Source organism: Schistocerca piceifrons, chromosome 1 (genome assembly GCF_021461385.2).
Source record: "Schistocerca piceifrons isolate TAMUIC-IGC-003096 chromosome 1, iqSchPice1.1, whole genome shotgun sequence".
Classification (NCBI taxonomy): domain Eukaryota; kingdom Metazoa; phylum Arthropoda; class Insecta; order Orthoptera; family Acrididae; genus Schistocerca; species Schistocerca piceifrons.
Genome location: NC_060138.1, coordinates 1,017,415,948 through 1,017,431,886, shown reverse-complemented (window position 1 = coordinate 1,017,431,886; position 15,939 = coordinate 1,017,415,948). Strand labels below are relative to the sequence as shown.

The 15,939-nt window shown below is 37.4% G+C and overlaps 1 protein-coding gene across 2 annotated transcripts in view; it reads right to left on the bottom strand.

The window, feature by feature from the left end:
* Positions 1-7,923: 7,923 nt before the first annotated feature.
* Positions 7,924-15,939, bottom strand: part of LOC124709119 — a 221,737-nt gene continuing 213,721 nt past the window's right edge. For both annotated transcript variants that reach the window (XM_047240817.1, XM_047240825.1), the window contains one exon: positions 7,924-8,634. The gene's annotated coding sequence lies outside the window, so the exon portion shown is untranslated. The remainder of the gene's footprint in view (positions 8,635-15,939) is intronic.

Sequence of the window (15,939 nt, the reverse complement as noted above, 5' to 3'; positions counted from 1 at the left end):
TATCACCTGCAGGGTAATGGTCTCATTGAATGATGGCACTGCACAGTAAAAGCAGCTGTCAGGTGCCATGAAGGACTACAGCCTGAGGCATTGCTGTGGGTACTTCTTGGAATCCATAAGGCCCACAGTCATGACCTGAGAGACTCGTTAATTGAGATCGTATAGGGTGAAGGCACACCCTGCAGGTGCTCTTTGTGCTCCAATAATCTCCAATTACAACTCCAGACCTGCCTGAACTAGTCTCACATGTTAAGCAACATATCGCTCACCATCAAGTAACCTTCCCCTCTCTCATACAAGATGCCTAAAGCCTTTATTCACAAGGCCCTCAAAGACTGTGTTTGTCAAGAAGTTGAGTGGCAACACAGTACCACCAGCATTGCACCTCCACACTCCCCCCCCCCCCCCCTTCCCGGAATTTGTCAAGTGATTTAAGCCAGTGTCGACACTGCAAGAGGTTCTTCCAGATGTTGATTCCTTCCAAGCTTACACACTTTCTTCCTTGGATGTCTCAGCTATTGCTGCTGGTGCACCTCTGACCTTCAACTTTTGAACTGATGTCCACAACTTCCAGCCTGGAGCCTGGTAGATACTGAAATCTTCATTGAAGGGTAGCATCCGGATCATCAGACCACAGTTGGCTCTGTCGCCCGCTGCTTTCGCAAAACAGTCAAATTCTCACACAATGTTGACACTGCTGCCCTCACCTCTTGCTTCATGGTCAATGGTATCCTCATGATGCTTGCACCCACCACACCGTGTTTTGCCACCAGCGTCATCCAACCCCAGCTATGACTATGTCGTGCTCCTGACCAGATGCCATTTTGCACTCTCGCTTCAGCCCCCCCCCCCCCCCTCCCTTGTGCTTGCCCACCTCCATGATTTATCACCTGTATGCCATGTGGTGTACATTGCCGCTCAACATTGACTCCACAGCTGGCAACATGCTATCTATCACACCCAGACACTGCATGGACTAACAGTCCCCCTCCACAGTGCCTTGACACCTTCCCACCCCAGTTGCCTTCCCTCTCAGTGGTTTCCACTAGAGGGAAATAGGGTGTGTTCTCTGTGGGAACTCTGAAGATCATCACTGATGGGGCAACCAAGACCATACGAGCCGTCTTTGACAGTCAGTCAGCTTAATGGCTTTGGTGTATTTGGTTGCCTTTTACTGCATACTTCTTCTCGGAATAAAAAGTGTCTTATATCTAACTTGCGTCATTTTATTATATGTCTACCTCACTGTCACCTAGTGCAGCTCTACATATGCATACGGTTTTATAACATAAATCCAGTATAGTATACTCCTCTTTTGCACAAGTTTGTACTTACCGTGTTACATGCAGGTTAAGTTGCTGCTTGTCATATGTTTGTAAATCATAGTTATGCTTAAAAACGTGCTGATTTTTAAAGATGCTCCCTTTTGTTAAAAATCAGTATTTACTATTTACACAAGCAAGGAAAAGGCAGTATTTTCAGACTTTTGAAAGGGGGTCCACAGGAATTCCTTTGTTAGATTCCTCTATCACCCCGATGATCTTTTTCTTTTTTTAAAATGGTTTTTAAGATGCAGAATTCCACCAAAAAATTATTCCTTAGATCAGAAGTGATGGCATACTAATATGGTAAACTTTTTTTACAGTATAAATTGGATAGATAAAAATCTACTCACCAAGTGGCGGCAGGAGAACAGATGTGAGACCTTTTTTTATATGTGTGTTCTCCTGCTGCCGCTTGGTGAGCACTTTTTTATTTAGATTGTTTAAGAGAATCACCCACTTCAAGTCCTCCTGTACCTCACATTTGAGATATTGAAAACAGGGTCTGCAGGATGCAAATTTTGTGTGGTGCAGAAGTTAACTGTGACAGTTTTTTCAGAGTTTGTGATGAAGTTGTTGGTTCTGAACCACTGTGCTAAACTATACATAAGCAATGTTGCAATTTCTTGCAGATTTTTGTGTCTGTGTGATTTACTTAGAATATTAGTGTCATCTCCAAAGAGTTTTGTTGTTCCATCATTAATTTTATCAGTCAGTTACATACATCAGAAATAGCATCAGTCCCAAAACTGACCCTTGTGGGACTCTATACTTGAAATTATTACTGTAAAAACTAGAATTTTTTGGTTCACTGTCTTTGTATTTTGTTTCTGTAATCTGTTTGAATACACTTTTCAGTCTGCCTTGAAATCCATAGTTGCCGGCCGAAGTGGCCGTCTGGTAAATGGCGCTGCAGGCTGGAACCGCAAGACCGCTACGGTCGCAGGTTCGAATCCTGCCTCGGGCATGGATGTTTGTGATGTCCTTAGGTTAGTTAGGTTTAACTAGTTCTAAGTTCTAGGGGACTAATGACCTCAGCAGTTGAGTCCCATAGTGCTCAGAGCCATTTGAACCATTTGAAATCCATAGTTACTTAACTTATGCAAGAGAATGTCATGATGATTAATATCAAAGACATTATTAAGATCAAGAAATGTCCCAGATACATGTTGTATCATCATCCCTTGCAGTAATTTATTTAAAAAGGCAAAAACTGCTGAATTGGTTGGCTTTACAGCTCTGAACCCACGTTGTGAGTCATTTACTTAGCGTTTCTTTATTTAAGAAGGCTGTTAATCTTATAAGGAACATTTTTCCATAATTTTGCTGAAGCCTGGAAAAACTGGCCTATAATAAGCAATTTCACATTTTCAGCTTTCTTATGCAGAGGGGTTACTTTTGCAGTTTTAAAACTGGAAATACACCTCTCTCCTACTAGTGGTTCTACAATAGGTATTGCATTAGCTTTGATGATAGCATCTGGTATCTCATCAGCACCCACTGGACCAGCACCCACTGAATGAGATGGTGCACTATCACCTCATTTAATCTGCTCCATGTATTAATAAGAAGTATTGGTGTGCCAGCCAGTCCGGATGAGGTTTTTAGGTAATTTCCCACATCCCACTAGGTGAAAACTGGCCTGGTACACAAGTACAGCTTCAGATAAATGATTTGAAAACATTTTGAAAAACTTTATCTCACTTTTATATGAATAACACTACATGCAGACAGTTGGGGTACACGTATTGCATTTGGGGGGAGGTTAACGTGATGGTGACAGGAAGTGCAACTGACTATCTCTGAAACTAACCATATCAAACTGTTAATAACCATGGTGACCCTGCGACAATGCGGAATGAAGGCACAAGAAAAAGAAACCCATTACAATTTTAGACAGTCCCTCAGGTGTTGCTGGATACATGAATAATGTATTTGCATGAATTTTTTTATATGACTGTACTCTCTTCTTGTCTGGCTACTTGTCATGATGTGCATTTCCTACTGCATAGCTATATTTGAGAAATAATCTTTAAAGCTCTAGCTACTCATCTGGAGTCAGTTAGTTTATTGTTATTCTTAATCAATCTTATCTTGCTGCGGTTAACTGAACTAGCACCTATTTCCCCTCTTATAATGTGCTACACTGCTTTAGTTCCATTCTTGGAATAACGCAATAGTTTGTCACTTTTAAGTTTCTTTGTTTCTGATGTAACTTGGGTTAGTATCCATTTGTATCATTTGAAGTAAGTAATAAAATCGAGACTAGTATGTTACTTAGAATACTAATACAATATCCTCCTATTTTGGCATGATATCTTTATCCCTTTTGTGATTTGCTTGTTTGTTTTTCGAACAGAGTTCAATGTAGTTGTTTTGAAGGGAAAATCTATTTCAAAAATTTTTTAAATCTTTACATATAAAAAGCAATGTACTGATGGATTGACTCACTCACTGACTCATCTTCGCCCTGCCCAAACTGCTAAGGATAGAAACTTTAAGTTTGGAGAAGATGTTGATCTTATACTGTAGGCATTGTTTAAGAAAGGATTTTAAAAAATTCCAGCCCTATTGTGGTTAAATAGGACACGAAAGGGTTTTGAAAATATGTTGCTATTAAGGCAATTTTAAAGTTAAACCTAAGAAACTGGTATTTGGATTCTCTGTCAGAAATAAAGAAATACATGTTTCAGCATTTTTTGTAAATTTAACATCTGTAGGGGTGATATAGTGGGTGAAAGTCTTTTTGAGAATAAATCACTATTAAAGAACTACTAAAGTATTTTTAAAATTGCAGCTATGAAAACTGGTTACAAAAGAAAAAAAACACATGTTTCAGTGTTTTTGGAAATCCAGTCTCTATGGGGGTGAAACAGGGAATGAAATGTTTTATGAAATATTTCATTGTGGAAGCATTTTTAACGCTAAACCTATGGAAAATTGAATTTGACATCTCGGTCAAAAATGTTGTACTATTTTTTTTTTCTTTTTTTTGCAAATTCAACCGTTGTCGGGAGGGGGGGGGGGGGGGGGGGGAGAGATAGAGGATGGAAATTTTAACAGAAATATTTCATTATGCAAGCATTTTTGCAGCTAAATCTGTGAAATTTTGTATTTGGCGTCCCTGTTAAAACAAAAACTCATTTCACTATTTTTGGAATTTAACCCCTTAGGGGGATGGAATGTTTTATGAAAAAATTTCACTGTGAAAGCGTTTTTGAAGCTAAATATGAAAACTGATATTTGGCTTTTCAGTTAGAAATAAAATAAATTCATGTTCTGGTGTTTTTGGAAATTCAACCCATAAGGGAGTGAAATAGAGGATCATACGTTTTATGAAATTAGTTCATTATGAAAGCATTTTCAAAGCTAAGTCTATGTAAATCTGTATTTCGCTTCTTGGTTAGAAATAAAAGAAATTTTTTTCACTGTTTTTGGAAATTCATCCCCTAAGGGGGTGAAATAGTGGCTTTACATTTTTAAGAAATATTTCATTATCTTAAAGAACCTAAGAACATATTTCATTATATTAAAGAAACTTGAAAGCTAAATCTATGAAAACTGGTATTTCGCTTCTCAGGTAGATGTAAAGAAGTAAGTGTTAGTGGATGAAAGTTCTAGAGAAATATCACCCCAAGAACACAAACGGCATGGTTAACAGAAACCTTGGACTCTAGCTACCAGAATCAGTTTTTGATCAGAAGTATATTCATAAACGACTGTGCTTATACGGCCTTAACTATTGTGAAAAGTTTAGAAAGTGTTGCAATTTGTGAAGAACACAAAAATTAAAAAACAATAAAAATAAAAAAGGAAAATAGAAACCTTTGTAGACCATGCATTCTGTTTGAACAAAGTAGCAGGCACTAAGCTAGTGTGCTGATAAACTAGCCATTATTTTATCATTCTAATTTTCATTCTTCAGGAGAAAACTAAAATATTCAAATTTTTTAATTTTGAATTTTTTTACTGTCCATCTTACTTCATGGAGTTTTGAGTGTACTCCTACATTCATTATACAATTTGAGCCTAGTGACCACTAAAATCTGTGTTTACCACTTGTGTGTTATAGGCATATTTGCACCTATGTATCAAAAACTGGTCAACGATAGATACAGAAGTTGCTGTTTTCTTTGTTGCTTCAGTTACAACTGAGCTTATGTTGGGTGACTGTAGTAAATTTATATCCTCTTTGAACTGATTAGATTTTGAGAAATCAGTATTAACATCACCAAAGACAATTATATTTCTCTTGGGGGAGTTACTTTCTTCCAAAAGTTCCTTCACATGATTACAAAACACTTTTTTGTCTTAATGTGGTGAAGTGTACATACAAATAATAATTGTATTTCACCTAGAAATTCAACTACAAAGTATTCATCTCTTTCACTGTACAGGTTATGATATTTAATTACACTGTTGAATTCCATATTTTCTTTGATATAACCTGATATTTTCCTTCAGTACATCTTGTTTAAGCTTAATGGAGCAATTTAAAATTATGTGTCATTTATTTCTTGATCACTTACCTCACACTTTGCACTAGTGTCTATAGTGGGAAAAAAAAATCACATTTCTGCCAATGGTGGGATTTAAGGTGTTTGACTTTTGGCTTATTGGTTCACTGGATGTGGGATTCTGCCTTTCTTCTGTTGACATGTTTCCAATTTCCACTATATTACAGTCTTTTTTCACCCATCTATCCATTAATTAAGTTGGTTTGAAATCCAGCTCGGTAGGCGTATTGCAGCTTCTTTCTTTTTTTTTGTTGTTGTTTTGTCATTTGAGTCACCAATAATAATTAATGTATTATTCACTGAGAAGTTATTAGTTAATTTGTCCATGTTTTTAACAGGTTCCTTGATTGATGCATCAGTTTTTATAATACTTTGCACAGTGAAATGATTACCCAATTTGTCTTCCAGTATCTTCCCCCCGGTTTCTTCCTTGACTATCACTTATGAAAAGTACTTCATTTCATTGATTATTTACTGTCAGTGCACTAGACTTTTCTTTTCCAATTCTCAGTGAATAATTTAGTTCTGGATCATCACATAAATTAGTTTGCACTTCAAATTGTTATTGTGACTTGTTATCTAGTATCTATAATAGCACTTGTTTTAGGCTTAACAGGCCACATGTTTTACATGCATCACACCTTGGTCTTTTCATTACAGCTTGTTCATAGTAATCTGCTTTTATTTACAAATCCCCGTTTTTAGCTTCATAACACTGTTTTCTTCCTGCAGCAGGTTGTTAACTTTATTGTTGTGTTTCACTTCAGACCCATTATCAGAACAAAGGAAATGTTTCTGGTAGATTTTTCAGCGTCTTTGTCAGTCATACACATTTTGCTGCTTTAAGTTTATTAATATCTATTTTCAGTGCACTGGTATTAAATTGCGGACTTGACACATGTTTCTTTCAGTTCTGAAACCTCATTCTTACAATTTGCACATGCTTGATTTTGACTTGTAAAAAATTCTTTTATGTTGGCCATCATCTTAAGAAGAGAAAAGAATCAGTGAATAACCTGGTAGTGCTGCTTACCCCGTTTATAATTTATTTATGTATACTGAGAATAGTAGAGGTTCTATCATACTTTCTTGGGGCACACCCAACATTCCATTTGTTTGTGTTGAACATACGCCCTTCAGTATCAGTTGACACTGTGGTAGTGTATCCAGTGTCGTTTGGTAAGCTAGCAAAATAGAATCTACTTGTTCATCTGCATTAACTGTTTGCAAGGTATCACTTATGAATAATGTGAGCTGTTTTTCACACTAGTTGGTTTTCCTCCATGATCATTCTTTGGGGTGGTTCCTTTCATCCACAAACGTTATAGTGTTTTGAGTTTAGAACGTTCTCAATGACCATGGACATCAGTGATATTGGTTGTTAATTCAGTGCATCCACTTTTTCCCTTCTTGTACAGGGGAATGACTTGTGGTCCTTTTCCAGTATGCAAACCTGTTTGCTATGCAAGAGATCAACAATATATATGATTTAGGAAATGCACTAATGTTGCCTTCTGTTCCATATAAAATCTAATTGGAATTTTGTCAAGGCTTGGTGCCATGTTCATTTTGAGTAGTGTTAATGAGTGAAAAAATGGTTAACAGTTACAGTCACATCATTACTGAATACTGCCTACAAATATGTGTATCTGAAACGAAATCAAAATTGCAACCAGTTGGAGAAAACATACTATAGGGTGTACAATGTTGATTCAGGAAGAGAAGGTTATGTACAGGTATAAGATTTATGACTACACTGTTAATGGAAGAAACATAGAAAATATATCTTCTGTTCTTATCTATCCGTATTAGGAGAATGTTTATGGTAGGGTTAGTTTCTATATAATGCTTATGAGAAATACTGGAAGAATACAGATCTATATATTTAGTAAATGCCGTAACACAGTCAAAATCATAACAACTCTACTTAAAAACTAATCATGGTCTTAAACAAGGATGTGGACTTTCTCATAGAAAAAGGACAAATCTGGACAACAGTAAACAATGTCTGTTCACTGATGAATGTATACTATTATGTGTGATGCAGAAGACAAAAAGGTAACAAAATGTTAAAAAGCTTCCATGTGATAAGTTCAGTAAATAAAAGCAAAGTTATGTCAACAATATGTAAACACAAGTTTGTTCACAAATTTGGATTGTTAAATATCCTAAAGCACAAACATTTGGAAGATGGAAAGAAACATACAAAAATATATCATGATAAAGGGGCACACAAATAAATCCATTGAGTAACTGTTGATGGGGCATTAACATCCCCACCCCCTTTCCCTGTTGGGTGACATACTGGATGAAGACAACATGACACTATTTATAATCCTTACTGATGTCTGGTTCTTGAAACTTATAAAAGTAATTTTTCACACAAAACACGATTTTACACTTTCAATGTTTCTCACTCAAGCACATTCTTGTACTATCAATCAAACATATTTCAGAATTTAAAAGTTCTTTTTTGAGCACTCTAAACTGAAATCTTGCATCATTATGCTGCTGCAAGTATTCATACTAAGGATGTAAGGTGTTTCTAGCAATAACTAACTGCAATATTTCTAAAGAAATACTTTTAATGATTAATTTAATGAAATGTAATATGTCAAAATAGGTAAAATTACAGAATACAATATGAGATTTTTCATTTAATACATAAAAAGACCACTATATTCAGTCATTTGTACTCTTTCCTTGGTCAAACACAGAAGTCTTCAGTCCCAACAAAGTGTTCATAATTGTCCAGTAAAGGGATTTCTCTCATCTTCAACTACCAGGAATCTAAACTGAAAGGCAAAAATATTAGTTATGACATAGTTCTGGCATCCTTTAAATTAACAGCAGTAATATTCCATTAGTAACACTTATTTTTATAACAACTGAGTGGTATTTTAATTGATACAGGATGGCCAAGTTACTGAATTTTTTTGTGGTTAAACAAATTTATTACATAACAGTAAGAGGAGTGTGGAAATGATCTTAAGTTATTATGTCATGTCAGGACTGCTGCGCAGATAATTGGGTGGATTATTTTAATGTTTTTTAGAGTGGCTGAGTCATATTTTTTAGACGCTCACCTGGCCAGCCATTTGTATCAGTTTTACAATTTTGACTGTGTGATGAAATATAACCACCTTTGCCAGCTTGTAATGTATTACAAACAATGGAAAATCCAGGATGGAATGTAATATTATTGTGAAAAGGAAACTTGCTACTCACTATATTGTCGAGAGGCTGAATCACAGGAAGGCACAACATGAAGACTGTCACAAATATAGCTTTCAGCCAGTAAGGCCTTTGTCCAAATTAGACAACAAAGGCCTTACTGGCCGAAAGCTATATTTGTGACAGTCTTTTGGTTGTGCCTATCAGCAACTCAGCATCTCCACTATATGGTGAGTAGCAATTTTCCTTCTCACAATATCATTACATTCCATTCCTGGATTTTTCATTGTTCGATTTTTGCTTGACGGCTTTTCTTCAATCCTCAACCAGTGCTGTTTTCCTTTCTTACTATTTTCTCTATACTCAATGCCCGTTCTTCTTTCTCTTCTTTCCTTTGTTTCTCTTGGCAGTGTGGCCTCAGTTGCCTGAGACTGTAGTCATGTGTATGTGCGTGACAGTGTAGGCCTTACTGGCCGAAAGACATATTTGTGACAGTCTTTTTGTTGTGCCTATCTGCGACTCAGCATCTCTGCTATATGGTGTGCAGCAACTTTCCTTTTCACAGTATTGTAATGTATTACTCGTATCTTTTCATATTTGTATTTGCAGAAGATGTTTCATTCCACTACGATGAGTTGTTTTAATGTGTTCTGTGTATTTTATATTTATTTTGTGGTAGTTTCAGTTTTTGTAACATGTTACATTTCATTAATAGTTGACCATTAATACAAGATATGCATTTTTCCAGTAGCCTTTAATTAAATTTCTAGGTTCAGTAAGAAACATATGGGGAAAAATTACACATGTAATGTTAGTACTAAATTGTAAATTACTTATACAAAATCTAGAGTTGTAAATTTACAAATTTTATGTATTTCATTGATTATTTATGGATATTCACAGGCAGTTGCATTTTTGAATATTAAGGTTAAAGCACACAAAAACAGTATAAGAAGTTGCAACACTTCATAAATTAACAGTCTTAATTATAATTACATTTTAAAAAAGTAAGACATTTATTAACTGTTGAAAGATTATAAACATGATTGTGGCTGTGACAGCATGTCCCTGTATTGGCTTAGTATCTTTGGGGGTTTTTGTCTCCACTGTAGTTTGGATTTTTGTTACAAACTGAGTGGTATGATGGGCTGTGGTGAAACATTTTCTAAGTCATTGTAAAAGTTTGAGGGGAACTGAAACAGAATTATACTTACATCTTTAATCATGCACCAAGTTCCCAGGGTCCAAATCATCCCTAGTCTGATTTGTGTAAAATATGTACTCTGTGGTGTCTATATATAACTGTGCCACTCTGCATGTAAGTTAAACCACTACATTAGCAGTTCCATCAATATAGCTAAAAAGTGCTTGGATTTGAAATGTAAACTCTAAAACTTGTGTTTAGGACAATAGTCAGCACGTTATAGCATCCATTTCTCTTTTAATATATCTTGTTAAACTGTGGTTTCTACCTAAGCATTTTAACATTAATGTGTAGAACTGTTAACCGTCATTTACTTACTCTCAATATTGACTGGTTCTTTCCCCATTTTTATTAGTGGACAGCCAGCCGCATGTACTAGGGAATAACATTTGGCATTTATCTGAGCTAATTCTCATTTTATTTATCATTTTGTATCATGATTTCATTACAGGCTTTATTTGAGTGTGTAAAAAGACCATGAATATGACTGTAGACATGCACGTGCCCATGCATGAATTTTATTATCAAGTTTAATGTATTGATAAGCAATCACTTTCTGCATTGTCATTGCCAAACTTTTTTATAAGTCTCCAACATGTGTGCAGTGGTCCCAAGAAGAGTGCTTACGAGGAAAGCTTTTTTTTTTTTTTTTTTTTTTTTTTTTTTTGCTGACACACAATCCTATAACTTGTCAAAGTATACATAAAAAATAAAGAAGCTTGAAGAACAGCAACAATTTCTAATTTTATTATATACAAATATACATTAAAGTCCCCTACTACAGTTTCAGCATATATGTTTGGACTAATATCAGGAACTACGGTAAGATTTTGATACAGTTTCCACTAATGGTCAGACTGATTCACGAGGAAGGTTTGTGTATATAGTACCTACAGACAAACATTACTTCTGACTTGTTGCCATTGGGGTCAGTGTCCTGAAAGTACCTACAGATGAACATTACTTTCGACTTGTCTCCAAGGGGAGCAGTGTCCTGAAAGTAACTACAGATAGACGTGGTTGCCTCACTGTGGTCCATGGTACTTAAGTAAACATATGTTTTATACCAGGAGCAAAACTTGTTTTTCATGGCTCTAACACTCCTGTTGATCCAATCAGCATTCAGAAGGGAATGGTAACATTTTTTAAGAATTTTATAGTTAATGTGTTGTGCTGCCCTTAATGGAAGAATGGTGCCTTATAGTAATGGATGATTTTTTAGCCATCAATCCATGCTAGTTGACGTACAATATTACCCAGGCTTAGAGCAACCACTGCAGACTGGTTACATTCTCCCTTCCCATATCTAGGGATGCTCCTTTATCCAACCACCATGTAAAAAGATAAATGAAAATATAAGAACTGGAATATAATCGACTGAGCTGATATATGTCAAAGTAAAAAGGAATGTCGCAAACAGGAACACATCCTTTAAGTTTGCTGGTGTTCCACACTTTACCGATGAAGCTCTGGAACATTTTATGGAAAAAGATTTGAGTGTTATGTTAAAGACTGTTCAGAAGAAGTGAGAAAGAGATTACTTCAAACAGAGCATTAGGAACACAGCAGTGAATATTAATACAGTGAAAGAACTGACTGTGAACTTGATATGCACTCAGAAGATGAGCAAACTTAAGTGAGAATGGAACCTCAAATAACAGACTACTCATTTTAAGCAACAATTAGCTACAGTAATCCATTTGTTTTTTCCTGTAGGGTATACCGTGTATAGTTTCTGAGCACTATGAGATTTTACTGTAGTGATAATTTAGGTACATTTCTCATCAAATTGTTTATAGAAGTCACACTTTAGAGTCTGTACAATTATACTTGTTTCACATTCACATGTTTTGCAGTGTGTCAGTATAAAGAGCAATGAATGAAGAGATATGGAGTTTGTAAAAGCTGGAAATGTTGGGAGATAAGGAATACTTCCTCTTTTTTTATGGCAACCCATTGTAAGAAGTTTTCTGACTAATAGTGTGCAAGTAGTCACTCAGCACCTACCCTATCTGTTTCAACAATTTGCAATGAAACCTCCAGAAACACTTCTTTGCTGTCTCTTACACCTTTGGAACCTCAGTATGTAATCATGCGCCGCAGGCATCTGCTCTGGTGGTTACTCAACCACATACTCATCAGTTGTAGTATCACCTGTAAAGCTGCATTGCTTGCCCATCAGTTAATAGCAGGAACACAACTTTGTCAGCTGTGTTTCTGTGCTGATGTAGCATTAAGATATTTATTGGAAAGTGAACAAGTCAGAAGAAATCAGGAACTTCAAAGAAAAAGAAAAAAATGGCGTGATGCATGAAAATATTTAGATGGCTACGAAATATGTCAGTGCACAGTGCATTTATTGTTTATCAAGACACTGAGAAGGCAAAGGAAGCTACACACATAAATTTCAGGCTTCATATATTAACTGGTTGCTAGAAACACATGGGAAGAGACTGCAGTGCAGGACTTTTGTTTTGAAGTTTGTTACCAAATATACCACACTGAGCTTTAGTTTTCATTGATCATGTATGTTTCAAATGTAACAGAGGTCTATTGTTAACTGTTCCTGAAATTTTATTGATTTTCAACAAATGAATTCTTGCACTATAGCAATTTAAACAAAATGTTGCATTCTTGTACCAACTGGCCATATAAACTACCACCAACATGCTAGGCATGTTGGCAGCTATTTGCTTGAAGGGTTATTGTACTAATTCAAACTGACACTCTTAATGTTGTGTAGTCACCAAACTTGTAAGCTCCTTTCTGTTTCATGGGACATAAATAGGAAATTGGATTTCACAAATAGCACTTCTGAAATGTTGTTTTCTTTACACAGCAAGTGACATTCTGTCACAGAAGAGGAACAAAACCTTTCTGTATACTGTAGGAAGAAACCACTTAAATTCTCAGCTTCATACTTGGCAAGAGAGTCTGCTTTTAAGTAAATACGGATGCCACTGCCAGACATCAATTTTCAAACATATTTATAACTAGGGGCAACCATACTACTTCTAACAGTTTGATGGTTGGTAACTTATAATAAGCAATACATTCCATTGATAGGTCAATTTACCATGGAAGGTCAATTTACCATGGAAGCCCTGAACAAAAATTTAACCAGGGACATAACTTACTTAATCATAAACAGTACTGACACTGAGCACCTTTTCAGTCTGGACGCACTGAAGTCTTTTGGATTTTCCACCAATGATACAGTAACTCTGATCACTGAGAATAGTCCTTATCCACAACTGGACATGCTCTGCACCAAATTTCCTGATTTTTTTTTTCTTGTGGTCTACAAAAAGCGAATCATTTTGAAGCTCACATTTCGCTGAAAACCTATGATACTGCCTTACTTTTTTTGACCCTGGCCATTTCATCTGGCACTCTAGAACCAGGTCAATGATGAATCAAACAGGTTGCAGGGACTGGATGTGATAGAATGTATATCACTGAGTCAATGTGATACCCCCCTTGATGTTGCCAAGAAACCATCTGACAAACTCAAGACTTTGTGGGGACTTTAAGTCACCTTGAATGCTCAAGCTGATGTGGACATGTTCCACATTCCAGAGCCTGAGGAACTACATGCAGAGCTAGAGGGTGGACACTTCTTCTTAAAATTGACCTTGCCATAGTGTACTTACAGTTCCTGTTAGACAAATGTTCACGAAAGATATTGTTGATTAATACACTACATGGCTTACACAAATAGAAATGGTTGACCTTTGGGGTCTCCAGTGCCCTCGCGATTTTCTACAGACTCCTGAAAGAGCTGCTTTACAACATGCTGGGTTTCATTAACTGTTTGTAAGGCATTTTTCTTGTGGGAATTTCCACCAAGTGACTTTTAGCCACCATGAACTCTCTCATTTTCATTTTTTAGAAGGCAGGATTAAAATGGAATTTCAGCAAGTTTGGACCACATACTTTCTCATGAAGGTATATCACCAGTCCAGAAACACACCAAAGCAAGTACAACCAAGCCTTGGCTGATGAATCTCAGCAGCTCAAGGCATTTCTGGGAAATATTACATATTGTGGAAAATTAATTCCAGCAGCATCTCAGATAACTCATCCATTACATTACTTGTGTAAGAAAGGAGTGATTTTCATGTGTTTGGCAGCATGTGAAATGGCATTCTGTGAGCTCAAACAGTGTCTACACTCAGCACTTTGTTTAGCAATATTCCAACCCAGGAAGCAGACAGCGGTTGTGATGCATGCATTGGAGCATGGGGTGGGGGATGTCCTGGCTCACTGAGAGGTTTATGGTTCAGAACACCCCATCACATATGCTTCAAAAACCCTCCCCTTTGCGCAAATGAAATACCCTCAAATAGAGAAGGAAAAACTGGCAATGACACCCACTTTGAAGAAATTTCATGTCTTTCTTTATGGCACCAAGGTCCACCTGGCAATGGACCATAAGGCTTTGATCACGGTGTTCAACACAACAGCTCATGTCCCAAATCATAGCGCTCCTATATCAGTTTTTCTCCTTGGCTAGCAACCAGCAAACCTTGGAAACGAATGCATCTCAATTTTGCAGTTTTGTTCCTGAATACTACATGACTCACTATCATTGACACTTTTTCCAGATTCCCAAGTATTGTTGACTGCCATACAACCAAAGTGGAATACGCAGTGAAATACACAGTCAGGGTGCTGTTAAAAAATTTTGCCACTGACGGCCTGCCACAGACATTAGTGAGAGACAATGGTCCACAATTTCGAGCAGAGGTCTTTGAGGATTTGTATGCTAAAAGTGGAATGAAGCACGTCTCTTCACCTCCTTTTCATCCCCAATCGAATGGAAAGGCAGAGAGGTTCACCCAAATAGCAGATAAAGAAATACATACAAGATGCTTCCAGGCAAGTTTCACTGACATTTTTTAAAAGTTCATATTGGGCAACACCATTTGGTGATAAGTGCCCATCAGAGTTCTTATATGGGTGTCAACCCCATTCTGTCCTGCATTTACTGCTGCCCACTCCCAGCACACTGGTTCCTGCTACCTCCCGAAAGTCCTGGCCTGGCATACGTTTGTGGGCCTGTGGCTTAGGCCAACAAGATCATTGGTTCCAAGCTAACATTCATCAGCAATGGGGCTAACAGGCTTTTATTCTCGATACTGTAGACTGGACCATCACCGACCACTGGAACCAGCTCTGGTTACGTGACTGCCTCTCCATCTTTTTCTCTCCATCCCTTACACCGCAGTCCATTTTCCCACCCTTCAGCAGAAGAAGAGATCATGCTGGAGCCCACTCGCCCCATCCTCCTTCACCAAACTCCTCTAATTCTAATTTTAGTTATTTCAGGCCACCACAGCCCCAGGATGTGAGTCTGGTCTCAAAACTGGCTTCCATGCCCCAGGGCAGACCAACACTTCAGACTGAGTTACCACAATGGGGGACATCCGCAGTTGTTGTACCAGTAGAGCAGCTGACACACTGGAGCCCAAATGTCATCACAATGTCACCTCCAGTGTCTACCACCTAACCAGTGTTCCCACCACTGCCCACCCAGCACAGCCACCATTGGCCAGGTCACTTTCAGCCTTACAACTGAGTGCACACAGACCAGAAGCACCTGGAGCCTAAACCGTTGGGTGGGGGAGGGGGGGGGGGCAGTGGGTTGCAGAAGGGATGGATGTCTTACACTTCACTCTCCACATGGCATGGGGCTGGCCACAGTGCACAGTGCAGCCCC